The sequence below is a fragment of the Falco naumanni genome, chromosome 7 (assembly GCF_017639655.2).
Source record: "Falco naumanni isolate bFalNau1 chromosome 7, bFalNau1.pat, whole genome shotgun sequence".
NCBI classification, from domain to species: domain Eukaryota; kingdom Metazoa; phylum Chordata; class Aves; order Falconiformes; family Falconidae; genus Falco; species Falco naumanni.
This window is the reverse complement of record NC_054060.1, coordinates 17,910,943-17,925,955: the sequence shown is the minus strand read 5'-3', so window position 1 is coordinate 17,925,955 and position 15,013 is coordinate 17,910,943. Positions and strand designations below refer to the sequence as shown.

The following is a 15,013-nucleotide window of genomic DNA, read 5'->3' as shown; positions in this document are numbered from 1 at the left end:
CAAATTGGAACTCTGCTGATCAGTTTTAAAAAGCAGTGTCTTTTACTTGGCAAAGACACACTGGATTGGGTAGTGCGAAGAACGAATGCATATTGATTAAGCTTAAGCATGAATAAAAATACGAAAGAAACCTAAAAGCTATCTTAACATTATAGGGTTGTAAAATGTTGAAAATCCTTTCTAAGGAAGCTGTAGTGCACATGTTCCTTACATTGGTACAACAGCTTCCTGTAAAGCTACTATGTTTGTTAATTTTTTAAAAACCAAACACTTAGTCATCAGCCCTTTTTATATGTAGATAAAGATCATTGATCTAAAATGCGATTAGTAACTCTTCAGACTGAAGATAGAGATGTTAAATGATTAGCGTGCTTTTATAGCTTCTTACCGAAACACAGGAACTTTTCTATCTGCATGCATTACTGTTCTAGGTGCTCTCTTCATTGTCAGGCACCCACTTTGGTTTTACTAAATGTGGAACCAGCGTAAATCTCACAGAAGAGCTGTAGCATGTCGAGTAATACATCCATCATTAGGTTAAATATTCCTCTTTTAATTGCAGATGATGTAATTTGAATAGTGTGAATGTTGCCAAAATAGAATTTCCTACAAGCAAAAGGATCAAATTGGTTCATTTCAGTCAAAATGGATAATCCTGTTTGTTCTTACACTAATACATTTATTTTATCGCTGTTTTAAATACAGAACTTTCTATTCATTATTTCTCGGTGTCTTAACACCTTATACATGAACGCTGTATCTTTTCCTATTGTTTGCTTTCTAATATTTCAGAACTGAATTAATTTTTTTTCTTTCCCTTTTCATTCAGATCTGGAGCAAGCACCTACGCTCTTGGCTTTGCCTCAGGATAAACTGTGCCTGCACTGACATTAATAAAAAGTGATGATGAGGCAGTAAATTCGTAGTTCAACAGAACTGAAAAATCGTTTAGATCTGCTTGTTTGGGATAATTTTAGTAGTTCTTTCTGAGATACTAAAGGGTTCAAATATAAACAAATTTTATTTTGGGAAGCAATCTTTTGATGTTTTTCCTGTGAAAAAGGTGATGGTTTGAACTAATGTTTTCCAAAGTGCTGATGTTGAGTGCCCAGCTGCTGGGAAGGATTCCTGTCTTTAGACCTTATAATGTTCCATGAAAACAAAATTGATGCATTTATTTTATTGATTTTTTTAGTGTTAACTTTTTTATGTTCTTGAAGAGACACTAGTAACTCTTGAAAGTTAGTCATCTAGAGCCTCTCTTGAAGGGGACTGTTTATAAGAAATTCTTTTCTGTGTAAAACACACCAACACTTTAATGTTAAAAGAAAGTTGTTACCATTACTAGATCTAAACTGCCTAGACTGGCTTATAGTTAAAAGAACAAAACATAAAACTTTTACTTTAATCTATAATATTACTAAATATTTAGATGTGCCTTTTGGGTAGCAGGAAGGCCTGCCTGACCTACTTTCATTTTAATCACTAAAGAGGTATTTCATGATTTGATGCTGGCAAAGTTCAGCTATTACATTTCTGATGTGAAAGCCGCTCTTTTGTGTGGGTTGTCTGTCTTTTTTTCTTGGAAGGATATCGGTGAGAGGAAAACAGGAAAAAAATCAATATATAGGATTTTGTCTTCTTTCAGGTCTTTTTAGTTCTTTCTTGAGGTATTGGTGCATTACTGCATTTATGGACTGCTGCGGCAGTAAGTAGCAAGCTCGTTCACATGACATCTGGTCAATTTACTTTCGCAGCGCATCCCATCAGTCCCTCTTAATTTTTTCCAGAGTGTCTTTTCATGAGAAGCTGACTTCCTTCCACAGAAACAACTATAATTCTGTTTTACAGTTGTAGGAATCTGCCTGTACCAATTAATATGTTCATATTTTTCCTATTTACTATTTTCTCATCTCTTCTTTTTGTGTTTTGTAGGGTATTTTTGTCACTGTGAATTAATTTCTGTATAGCATGTGCTCTGGCTCTTCTTGAAGTTTGCTACCATATATGCGAGTCCCTTTGTAGGCAGTGTGTCCCAGCGGCTGCTTTTCCCCCCTCTTGCATTTTTTTAAAAGTTTCTTCTTTGATGGCTAGTAGGGGTTTTGTGGCACAGATAAGATTTGTGGACGCTAACAAATACCATTACCCTTGGCTGCCTGCTGGTTGGTTTTAATTCCATAGACTTGCAGGTCATCTGTTAAATGCATGTGTGAAACCTATGGCTGTTGGTAAAAGTGTGGTGAGTTTTTTAGTGTGTGTTGGAAAAAGCTGTTATCAGGTCAGAGTGCTGAAGAGGAGACCTCCAGCAGAATTGGGTCATTGGGGAGTGGGGAGAGGAGGGGCAGTTGACACTGATGTTAGGCACAGCTTTTGGCTTTGACAACAGGTGAGTTTTTCTGTAGCACTACCTGAAATGGACTGTTGCTAGATCCTCCTCTTCCTCTCTTTCTGTCTCCAGTGGCAGATGTCTTAATTCCTGCAAGAACCATGGTCAGACAAGTAACAATCCAGTATTTTCTTCTAGGGGAAACACCTGCCACAGGACAGTTAAGACATTTGCTACTTTTCTCAAGAGCATTAAATGTATGAAGGCAAATATTCTGGTGCTTGTGATGAAGAATGCTCCACACTGTCCACTCTTTTTGACCCTCCTCAAATTTCCCCCTAAATTCCTAGACCTGTATATCATAGATAATGTTTACAAGGCAGATATAAATTCCATGCATTCTGACCATCTTGTTCATACAACCTGTTCATAAAACTTGTCTGTGAAAATGGTGGGAAGATTTAATAACTAAATAGGTGGCCATTCCTTTGTAGAACTGTAGCTTCAAAACTACATTCAGAGTTTCAGGACTTTACTGGAGTAATTTTGATCCCCCTACATAAACTTAGAAAATGCCCAAGCTCTTATAACCCCCTAAGATCCGGGTAGCAGTGAGATCAAGGCTTACCTTGGGCTGGCTGCAGTGGTTCCTGTGCCAGCTGCTGCCGCACCGTTTGCCTGCGCTGCCTGCCACCACAGCAGGGTTGGCTCTTCCCAACCCTCTTCACACAAATCACACCACGGCAGATTTGTGTGTCTAAAAACAAAGACTTTAAGCAACCAAACATTGATGTTTTCTCAGTTTATAAAGTGAGGCCCTCTGGATTCTAACTCTGCAGTTTGAAATCAACATAACGTCACCTTCAGAAAATAAGCTTTATTTCATCTGTACCTTCCTAGCACAGTCTTACTGTTCTGGATAACACTCTTTCCTGGAAGGGTGAAGGGAAAATCAATTGGTATTCCTCACACCAGGTTAGTAAGAAGAAAGTTAAGCACCCTCGTTTCATCCTGAAGTAAAAAGCTGAAGTCTAGGAATTATTTATGAATTGTTTTTCCCTTAAAGATGGCAAAACCCTTACTGTTTGAGACAAGTTTGAACTCCATTTACATTGCTGGTTGAGGCTTCCAGACAGGGTGTTCAGTGTGTGTAGCCACCCCCCAGGGCTGTTTGCAACATGGCAGAAGAGTTGTTGCTTTGTCTGTCAACACTTCTTATCCTGTTCCTCCTTCTGTGCTCTGGAGCAGTTACGAGAAATTCTCGGGTGCTTGTGGTCTGAATATTTCTTCACAGTAAGCAATGTGCTGGTATCGATCAGGGAAGCAGTTAAAGGTTAAAAATGTTCACGTTGCTGACAATTGAACACAAACTTTTTTACTGCATGTGGAAGCAAAAAAGGGACTTCTGTATTCTTCTGAAAGTGTGGTGAAATTTATAGGATACCAAAATAAGCGAAGAAGGGGTAGAGTGTTTAAAATTATAACCTGTAACAATATGTCAAAGAAATGGATTTTAGTTAAATCTGGAAAAATGCTAAGGCACAGCATGAAAAAGCGTTCCACTGTGGATAGTTGTTTGCCAACTCTGTGTAACAGAAGTTGGGTTTTTCACTGGGGTCAGGGCAATGAAAATTGCCTTGATTCACAGGAAAGGAGGCGCAATAGTTGAGCACTGAAATGAGTGGTGGATTAAGGAGCTTGTGGAGTTGTCTTTGTTACTGGTAGGTGAATGCATTAAGGATATGTTAAATGCTGTAGCAGGCTGTCTGCAGCACTTCTTAAATGATGAGACTGGAGGGGAGTCTTAGAAGCCTTTTTAGTTTCCTTTCTTACATATCTGCTCTCAAACACCGTGAGGAAAGAAGTTGAGACCAAAAAGGCTGTGCAAGGCTACTTGTTACCTGTAAAAGCTCCCATCTGCGACATCTTACACATGAATGTCAAACTTGCTTTGTCCGTGCCTTTCAGACCTCTGGTGCTAGCATCTGTAGTGTCAGGGGTGTTTGTGAGAGAGGCGATGCTTCATGGTGCCTGCAGGCGCCTGGATGGTCCCTCTCACCCCTTGGACCAAGCGCAGGGGTCTCCATCCAGCAAGTGCCTGGGTGCAGACCCAGTGGTGCAATGTGGCCAGACTTGTGAATCTTGCCTGTTGGGTGCTTGTGGACTCATTGTTGAGTTGGTTTACATGTTAAATCAGTAACTTTATTTCCTTGAAACTATTTACATGTTTAAAATGGCTGCACATGTCTCAGGATTGTGCAGGGGGTTGCGGCTCGCAGATTTAGCTGCAACGGCTCAGAAATTTTCTGGCAACATCTTCACTCTGGTCTTTTGTTGGAGCTTGTTGCCATCAGAAGTGCTTGAGCAGAAGAGGCTGGACATGGATGCCCACAAAGCCATGCAGTACTGCTGCCACTGCCCTCTGAAATCCTTCCAGCTCCTTGTCACATGGTCTCACTTTGGTGTCTGTGCCCATTTTGTCATCTGCAAAGGCATAAAATAAAACCAGGTTCAAAACTTAAAATTCTCCATTAGGTTTTGGGAGCTTTTAGTGCTCACTGTGTTTCATTAGACTACAGTGTTTGCTGTATTTTATTTTACTTTTTTGTAATGAAACAGTGCAACTTCCTCTCCCTATGACAAGAAGGAGGAGGGTCAGTAGTGTACGCAAAGGCTCAATGTTTGTTACCTGGTTTAGGGAGATCTGGTTAGCTACTGTTGCTTAGTTTTAAAAGGAGTAAAAGAGATCACTTGATCTGTCAGCAAGACCACATGACAAGCAGCTGAGTGTAATTAGGTGGGTAGGGTGGTTGTATGGGGCTCACAGCTCTGTGCGTCAGTGTGAATTTTAGAGTTGTTATTCTGAACTACGCTATTTTGGTTTTATTTTCTTTCTCTGCTGACCCTACCTGCAGATGAGAAATGGCTCTTTTTGCATGACTGTGGTATTCAAGAAATCTGAACTGTGTCAGGAAATTTGTCACTGAAGTACCCTTGGAAAACTACAGATCCTTTTGCAGCTGTTAAGCATTGGTATGTAAACACCTTCTCTTTTTTATTTATTTTCATAAGATTTATTACATTGTTTTCCTTGAGATGACAGTTGTGTGCCAACTGTTTCTCAGTTAAGAGCTTCAAAACAAGTTGCTTTATTTTTAACAAACTGCCTGAAATATTTTGATTTTAAGAGACAGAGTTCAGCATTGTTGCATCCTCATGTTCTAGGGGGAAAAATAAACTTAAAACTGGGAGGTATAATGGTTAATGTAAATCATAGGCTTTGGGTTGAAATGACAAAACTGCAGCTCTTCGGTATGTCTTTGGCCATTGCTTTTCATGAAGAAATCAGTCAGATTTAAAGACAAACCTGGTTAAGTTTATCAGCAAGGTTAAAATAAATGACTGCAGCGACCATTGTCTGGATTCAGTAACCATAAGGTGCCCTGTGAGGTCCTAAGTCATCACCCTACATTTCCTTCTGTGTAAAGTCAAACTTGTTCTACAGTTAGAACGTGGAATTAGACCTTTGATAGTAAAGTGTGCTGTGCAAATAACACTTCATAATAGAGAACAAAGTAACTCGGTATTTTAAAATGTTGTACTGCTTAAACTTCCCCTCCCTCTATGTATTCCTGTGTTGTCATTAACTTATAAAGATAAATCATACTTAATAAAACAGTCCTTTAGAATGATGGGGTTTTTAACTGGGTCGCAATACTGATGTGTTTGTTCTCACGTATACTAAATGTATTGTTGATAAAAGGAATAAAAATGGTGTTGCACAGTTTGTTATTTTTAATTAGCAAAAGAAATTGGACTGCAAGGAACCATGAGAGCTCATCTAGTTCACATTCTTTGTTAAATCATACAGTAACGGTTTCAATCTTAAAATTAATTCTGGTAAAAGCAATATGGGGGTGGGATGTTATTACTGCGTTTTGTATCTCCTCTGGAAGAAACTCAGAATGCATGTGCCCATCTGACTAGGTCATTCCTTGCCACCCCAAGCAGGAATTTTTAATCGGGCATCTTTTCTAGCCCGTGTGTTTGCCAGCATTTTTCTAATCATGGACCAAATGTCCTAGATTTGTAGACTGTAAATAACCAAGGAGGAGTTGTTCAGAGAACAGAAAACAGTATTCTCGACTTCTGTGGGAAGGTCACAAGGTTTTCCCAGGGTTTACCTGCTGTCTAGGATAGAGTGTCTTAAGATTATTTTTCTAGCCCTGGTTCATCATTCCCTGACTTGTGTTTATGAGAAGGAAGTGCCAAATTCATAAATGTTGTTAAATAAATATGTTGTCTTGCTGTTTCCTTATAGACATGCTCAATGTCTGAAAAACTTACATAAAATAACTGGAAGGAAGGTTTTTTGTAAACATTGATGCTTGACTTAGCATGGTGGCTTTTTTTTTTCTGTGCTGTGTTGGATTGGTTGTCATAGTGGCTTCATTGTAATTTACTGTTTTCAATCATTGCATTACATGTGCATTTTGCATGTGTGCTACACAAACAATTTCTAGCACATTTTAGGGTATTGATTTCTAATAGCCTAAGATATTTGAGGGGATTACATTTTGATAATGTTGGGATTCACTTGTATAGAGCAAAAACTATATTCTGGCATGTGGTGTTGCCCACCTTGCCCTCACCATACTCCCAGAGGGTTTCAGTATATTTGCTTATTTCCAGCATGTCTTTCATTTGTAACACTATCTTAAACAAAACACCCTGAGTAATTGAGCCTGTTAAAAGACGAACTAGGTATCTAGTTCAGCTGGAATTCTTTGAACATGTCACTAAGAATGGCATCAAAGAGAAACTGTAATTTTTTTACTTTAAAAAAAAAAATTTAAAAAAGACCAAAAATTCTGCAACTATGCAAAATTTAAAGAATGAACTCAAAAAATCTTAAAAGCAGTTAATGGAAAAAGACCTGGAACATATCCTAGTAGAATGAGGTAAATAATCTCTAGTCCAAGGGAAGTAGAAATGACTTAAGGAGAAAAAGTTGAGTAACTTTTCTTTGCTTTAAAATGTTTGATTTCATAACTGGGAAATAATATAGCTCTTGCTTCTGTATTTTGTTTCAACACTGTGTCACAGGGATAAATTTTCTTCACAAAAATCCAGTTTTGATGCATCATGGTGCAGCTGTTGGTGTAAACAGAAGCAGAACTGGGATCTTGGTGAAGTGGGAATTCTCTGGGTGTGAGGGGGTGGTTGTATGTTAGCATAGCTCTACGATAGCCACTGCAGCTGTACTGATTAGTGCTAACTGAGACTTTGTTTTTCCACGTACTGAATTTGTTTTTACTGGAATCTCATTACTGGATTTTTATTTCCTTCCATAGGAAATCATATGCGCTGGTTTAAAATCAAATCAAACTCTGCAAGCCAAAGTCAGTCTTTTAATAGAAGATGAAACAGCAGCACCTACTTTAATGAGTCTTTTCAAATAGAAACTCTTGTCGGACAGTGCCATTGCATACTCCCAGTTTCTTGTGACTTCTCCACGCAGTGCGTAGCTGAATAGATTCTTTCTTATCTACTTACCCTTTACATCCTGTTTCTCATTTCCGAGGTTTGATGCCTTTCTCAGTCATAATGTGGAACGTAAAAATTGCAAAGTATTATATGAAGTCAGTTTGTCAGTTTGCATGAGGTTTTCAGATTCTTTATAAGTATGCGAAGCTTTATACTTAGTGTTAAGTCAGGGAAGCACAATCTGAATCCACTGTGGAATTAAAACTTTGTAGGTGTTTCCTTGACACAGTTTTCTACAGGGAACTTCTGCTGCTTGGATCAATTAGAGCAGTCTGACTGCAATTTGATTTCTTAGAATAACTTTGTATATTTTTTACAGAACTTGGGTTATAGAGGTGGTTGTTGTGTAAGCTTGCTGCTGCTGAGCCATTTATTAGCTATAGCAGAAACATTATGAATAATAATTATAATGGAAGACTTCTGAGGGGAGAGGTAGGAAATTGCCTGCTATTGTACATCAGTTAAAGTGAAGCTTAAGGAAGCAACATCGGCATGAAATGTTGCAGAATTCTGTAGGAAGGCATCTACAGCACAAAAAGCTGGCAACAACTGCCAGGTTTCAATCAGAGGTGTTACTCCACAGCCATCTTGGGAGCCTCCCTCAGTCTGGGAATAATTAAAACGAATAGTATGGGTAAACTGTGACATGACACTTGTGATTCTTCTTGCTTTCCTTGCAGGGCTCATGCATACCTCCATGTCAAGAATTAGTGTAAGAAATCCTAGCTTGCTGTGCTGTTTATTTGAGCGGTCTTTGTTGTGTATCAAGATTTAACTATAATTCATGCTGCAATATGGCATTCTGATCAGAGCAGTGAGATAAATAGTGTTGGCAACTCAGGTTGAAAAACAGCAGACTTTTTGAATGGAATCTTTGTGTTGTGCAGTTCAGCCTGCTTAATCAGTGTTTCTTTTGAATTATCCCTTCCCCGAGGCTCTAGAAAAGAAGCTGTACTAGGATACAAATTGAAGCAAACATTTGGCCAAAGCACTGTCTGAATATTTTGGCCGACTGCAGAGCCTCAGTAGAAAGCTTGGGCAGCGTTAATGGAGTTCTAATGGAGCTGTTCAAGTGGAAGATTCAGTCACTTGTTGAAAGCATGGGCTTATTTTTCAATTCTTGTGAAACAAGAAAAATAACCTGTAGTTTTAGCTTTGCTTTGTTAGAAGAGTTTAAAAGTGGTACTTCTGAGCCACAGTGTACTCCAGAATGACTGTGTCTTGCTGTCACAGATTGAGATTTCTGCTTTGCTGTTGCACATTAGTGACTTCCTGGAGAGAATAGGTTGTGGCCTATTGAATACTGCCTGGCTCTGTTTCAGGCTGAAGTGTTTTATTATGTAAGGGACAAGTTAAATTATGCCCAGAGTATTCTCAGTGGGTTATTTCTAACCTTTTCATAGCATGTATGAAACAAGGAAGCATCACATATGCTTACTATTTCCAGACACATTTACTAAAACCTCCTGCCCAGTACTGGCTGAAAGTATCTCTCAGATGTAGCTATTACAGACTGTGAAATAAGAAGTCTCAGAAAAGAAGTGAACCTTCTGAAGAGCAGATTATTCATGACCAACCCATCTCTCAATTCCTTTCAAGTGTCATGCTAACAGCTCGCAGTGCTCTGGCTGTCTCCACGCTGCAGTGACTGCCAGCATGATCTGGAGCAGGCCCCATGAGCTCGGCACCTGCAAGGATGCTTTTGTCAAGATTTTATGATTTTTATGATTTGGGAGAAGTGAATGCTAGCTCTAAACCTCAGTTTAGTCAATCTAGATACATCCATCTCTGTCTATATGCACCACTCCCCTGCTTGGCATCTCAGACTGTCTCTTGTATTTCAAGTCCAATAACATTGGATTTGAGATGAAGGACTAGGAGGAATGACCTTTTCTAGTTACTGGACAGAGGTTTTCTCAGCTGACAGTTTTCCTTGCTTTCCCACAGATAACTAAATTTATTCTGCCCTATTTCTAGATCAATTTAAGAAACGCTTGTGATGAAATACTTCTACAGATGACTTACTATTATTCAGAGAATCACAGAATGGTTGGGGTTGGAAGGGTCACCTGGAGGTTATCTAGTCCACCCCCCTGCTAAAGCAGGTTCACCTTGAGCAGGTTGCACAGAGTCACATCCAGGCAGGTTTTCAATGTCTCCAGAGAAGGAGACTCCACAGCCCCTCTGGCAGCCTGTGCCAGGGCTCTGCCACCCTCCAGGGAAGGAAGTTCTTCCTCACACCCAGCTGGAGCTGCCTGTGTCCCAGTTTGTGCCCGCTGCCCCCTGCCCTGTCGCTGGGCACCACAGCCAAGAGCCTGGCCCCGTCCCCCTGACACCCCCGTCAGGTGTTTGTGTGCGTGGAGAAGATCCCTCTCAGCCTTCTCCTCGCCAGGCCGGGCAGCCCCGGCTCTCCCAGCCTTTTGTCATCAGGGAGACGCTTCAGTCCCCTCACCATCTCTGTAGCCCTTTGCTGGACCCTCTCCCATAGTTCCTTGTCTGGAACCGGGGAGCCCAGCACTGGGCACGGCTCCAGCTGGGGCCTCACCAGGGCAGAGCAGAGGGGAGGGTCACCTCCCCCCACCTGCCGGCCACGCTCCTCCTCGTGCACCCCGGGGCACTGCTGGCCCCTTGGCCACCGGGGCACACTGCTGGCTCTTATCTCCGGAGGCAGCTGAGGAACACTTGGTTGTTGTTGGCTTATTCCTCAGTTGGATGTGATGACATGAGCATTATTCCTAACGTCATGCCCAATATTCATAGATAATAGAGATTTTCCAGCTCATTAGAAATGGATATTGATTACTTGTTCAGTCAGTAACTTTGATAACTAGTAAGTTTTCTGAGGAACAAGATGTTTTCTTTGGTGCTGGAAATGTGATCCGACACATCAGTCCTGCTCCAAAAGGCCGTGATGCCTTGCGGTTAGCTGTTTTCATTTGGAATACATAGACAAACTTCTGATGGACTAAAAAATCTTTGGATATTTCAATGTCATCTAAGCGATGAGAAAACTTTTAATTTCCTGAGGAATAAATAGCCAGAACAAATGTAGGAAATGCTATATAGTATGCCCCCTGTTATTTACTCTTGAACTAAGTCAAGTAACTTGCACCAAAAATAAGGACAGATCACAATATTATAGAAAAACAACAATGCTAAAGAATGGTAGCAGCTACAAAACAAACAAAAATAGTAACTTTTATTGCATCTTCCTATCAAAAACCAGAGTTAGCAAGAAACAGAGTTTACCTCCTATGAAAAAACAAGAGAAGCAGGTATTTCCCAATCCAAAGGATGAAGAGGTGGATTAAATTCTGCACTGAAATTCTTTCCTGCCTCACCCCTTTGTACACTTGCCCACATCATGTTAGATGAATCATTCAGTTTTATAGTCCTATTTGTATATTTGTGTGGGTTTCACATTTATCTAACAGTGCCTAGAGGTTGTCTGATGCCTGACCTTTTCCATAAACTTTTCATAGACTTAATAATGATAATTTATTTTTGCCAGATTATTTCCCTGGAATGCAGTATCCCTCTAGTAAAAGTATCCTTCACAAACTTGGCAGTGTGACCTTCTGGAGAATCATTATCTGTATTCCAGGTAGCTGTTCTACAAAACAAGGTGAAAGGCAGCTGAGAATTTTCTTGCCCTGGATGAGAAAAAAACAACCAAACCCCCAACATTTTAAAGAAGATGCAAATATTTTCCTCTGGCTGTTTGCAGCGTGTGATTTAATGGGCTTAAACAAAGAACCTGGCCTGACTAAGGTGTGTTGCATGTACCCTACTGAATTGCTCACATAGGCAGAGCATGAAATATACTACTGTCTTTAGTATGAGTACATGCATGTTTTCCCTGAGATGTTGCTTCATTCATATTATAACTGCACATATGAAATTGCATCCTTTTTCAGTTTTTATATTTTTTTATTTTTTCCTTTTATTCTGCTTTTTCTTGTGTCTGCTTATTCTAGCTGTCTGCTGGAGATTTTTGCTATCTCCAGAAAAAAACAAACCATTCCTTAAAGAAATGATCAATTCTTATGATCCTCTGTGATTCTTACTATCTTCTCCTTTATCTTCCAGTGGCTATTTCTGAGGGCAGAAATAAAGTGTACTCTTTTTGCTTACACTTTTGGAGTTGGAAGTGTTGCTGAATGAGTGGGTAGGCTTCTGAATATTTCCATCCTTCTGTGAATATGACCAGCTTTATGGGTGAAATCCTGGTGGCTGCTGTGTTGACTGAAAGGATTGGAAGCTGTAACTCTATGCAAGACTGTCATTCATCATTCCTTGATACTGTCAAGGGCAGGTGCAGTGTAGTGATGTGTTACAGATGTTAAGGTTAGGCTGTGGGTAAGCTATGAGCTGGATCCCAAAGTGGTCAGAATTCTCATGTCAAGGAAGGATGCTGGACATTGCTCTGAATTTCCTGTTTATAAAGTCAGCGAAAAAGCATGGCACATTAACTTGTAGGATGTTGTGGTTTAACGTATTTATTAAAGGAACAGTTAAATAGCTCAGGAAGGAGTAAGTAGTATGGAGCTGGTTTTTTTTTTTTTTTTTTTTTTTTTTTAAATGTTTGCTTTATTTTTCCCAGTCTGCTCTGGAATTTATTCACATGGTACAGGTGTTAGCTTCACTGCTACAATTGGAAAGCAACTTCTGATGAGAATTCAAAGATGTAACTTGAGAGGCAAAAGCTCTTGTTCTCAGGAAGGGGACAGGTCTTCTGAGAGAGTTCAACTGTTTTCATCAGGTAGCATTGCAAATCTTTATTTACAGTATTTTATTACCATGAAGCATGAAGATGTTAGAAACCGATGAGGGAATAGAGATGATGGTGTGGTTTTTGCAGAGAAGTTGAAACTGCACAGAGATCCTTCCATATGGGTGGTGAGGGAGTGATGGAGTATCCCCTGCAACATTCCTGGTTTTACTTGCCATTGTTTTCCAGTCCCTTGCTGCCTTTCATTCCTTTATATAACAGCCAGTCTTTGAAATTCAGCCTCCTTTTCGTTGGCTTGGTTATGTTGAAATGCAGATGTAGTTGCAAACCTAACTGTTGTTTCCTTTCCTGGCTCCTCCATTCCCAGTTTGCCCTGAGTTTCTGGAAACGAAATCCAAAATCTGCTGTTTCCTTGCCTGGCCTGTTGTGCAAAGTTCTCACCACATCTGCAGGCCTGTTGCTTCACTCACCTCTTTCGTGCCCCCTTTCTGCATAGGATCACAATTTTATGCCTGACATGTCCCATTATAACTCATTGTCAGAGTGCTTTGTGTGCCTGTCAGTTCTTGCTCTGCAAAATTCTGCAGTTCTAGCAATGCTGACAGCTGACAAAGTGTCCTAGAGCACCTTCAGCTGAGATAAAGTGACAACAGCATTTGGAAGCTAAAACCTTGCAGCCTAGTTTTTGCATGTGTTTTTGCAGACTCCTGTATGTATTCTGAGCACCCTCAAAATAACGTAGATCCTTCCAGGAAGAAGACAATCCTTAGACATTGATCCTACGATTCCTTTGAATTCCTCTATAGCTGAACCTAAAAAAGTCATAGGAATAAAATGTCAAGTAAAGCAATTGAGAGTAACCAAAAAAAATGCTCAGAGCAACTGAATCTCTTTCTCTCATTTTTGAGAGGAAGGGGTATTTTCCTTCCTGTTATTTCTGTTCTAGAAAAGTTCCAGAAGTCACAGAAAGTGCTATTTTGGCCAAAACTAAAGCAAGCCAGGTCATATGTTTTACTGAGAAAAAACCAGTGCAGCTCAGAGTATTTCAGTAAAGTGCTTATTTACTAACACTCTTCCCCCAGCATAGCAGTTACTTGAGTTTATAAAAAATTGTCATAATTTGTTTATATTACGTTTGTACATATTTGGCAGCTTTTAGCCAAAGGCACTTCTAATAAAGTGTTGACTTAGCAGGAACATTGTTTAACTCTCTGTCTCTTGTTTTGACAGAACTGGAAGTGTCTGATGGTGACCAGTTTTGCAAGCATTAAGGTGCCACCGAAGCCTTAGAGCAGGGTGAGGCTGTTGGCTACGCTTCACCCACGCTAGGCAAGAATGTGGTTATTGCTTTGCTGTAGTGTGATCGGAGTGCTGGTATGACAGGATTAGCAAACTTACTCCTTTGAGGTCCAGATCGCTTGCTTTGTGCTTCTGCCATAACAGATCAGGGGACATGTAAAACAGCTATTGAAGTTGTTCAAGCCTGTGGAGTGCCTGGGTGGGAAGCTTTTGTAGTATGAATTGACTCGCACTTGCAGAATGATCAAACCTGTACAATTGCATTATTTACTACGTACTTGTATGTACATATTGTTCATTGAGAGACCTGCAGGCTCTTCCTTTTCTGTCTCTGTGGGATTTGGACTCCTTTTCCCTCAATGTCCCTGTCAGCTCTTCAATCACAGGCATGCAGCCTCAACTGCTTTTTAAGAATAAAGCCATATTTGGGGAAAACCTTCATTTGCAAAGCATTTGTGAACTCTAAACAGCATTGACTTTTTTGTGGTATATTTACAAATATGGCTCAATTATATATTAATACAGTGGAACATTCTTAAGCAGATTCCCAACTCTTTCACCTATCATATGCTACCCTTGCTGTGATAGATGCCGAGGGATGTAACCCCATCACTGCGCTCCCTCCATCCATGGAGGGCTGGATCTCCATTGCAGGGGGAATATGCAGACTTCACTCCTGTCTCTATGATGCAGCCTGGTGAATGCTCCGCTGTTCCAGTGGGGTCTGCCTTTCCTGAGCAGAGAAGGCAAGGCCAAGACACAATTTATCTGTCTGTAAGATCTACCTGAAAGCTGAGTGACACTTGCAGAAGGTGGACACTGTTAGTTGTAACCCTGAGTGTCTGCTGTCCATCCCCAAAAGGATAATGATGAAATTCTGTGGTATCTTAACATATGGATTAATTATTGGTCTAATATTTGTGTTTTGGCAGATTTGAATTAGTATGTCTCTATAATTGTGTGGTATAGCCTCCCATGTTATTCACTGGCTTTATGGCTGCTACAGGGCAGGTCTGGGATGCCTAGGATGATGTCTGAGTTGTACAGAGAGTCATTTCACTTGGTATGAGGGGAAAGAATGGGTTGAATCAAGCAAATGGTTTTATTTG

General features: G+C 40.2%; 1 protein-coding gene across 7 annotated transcripts in view; it reads left to right on the top strand.

The window, feature by feature from the left end:
* The window catches only part of RAB27A (RAB27A, member RAS oncogene family), a 33,927-nt gene that overhangs the window by 5,312 nt on the left and 13,602 nt on the right, over positions 1-15,013 (top strand). For 4 of the 7 annotated variants that reach the window (XM_040599710.1, XM_040599708.1, XM_040599709.1 and 1 more), the window contains exon 2: positions 5,242-5,359. The exons of 1 other annotated variant lie outside the window; for it this stretch is intronic. The gene's annotated coding sequence lies outside the window, so the exon portion shown is untranslated. Of the gene's footprint in view, positions 1-5,241; positions 5,360-7,718; positions 7,847-12,476; positions 12,636-15,013 lie in introns of those variants that run through there. 2 more of the 7 variants (XM_040599711.1, XM_040599712.1) reach the window with 2 other exon arrangements.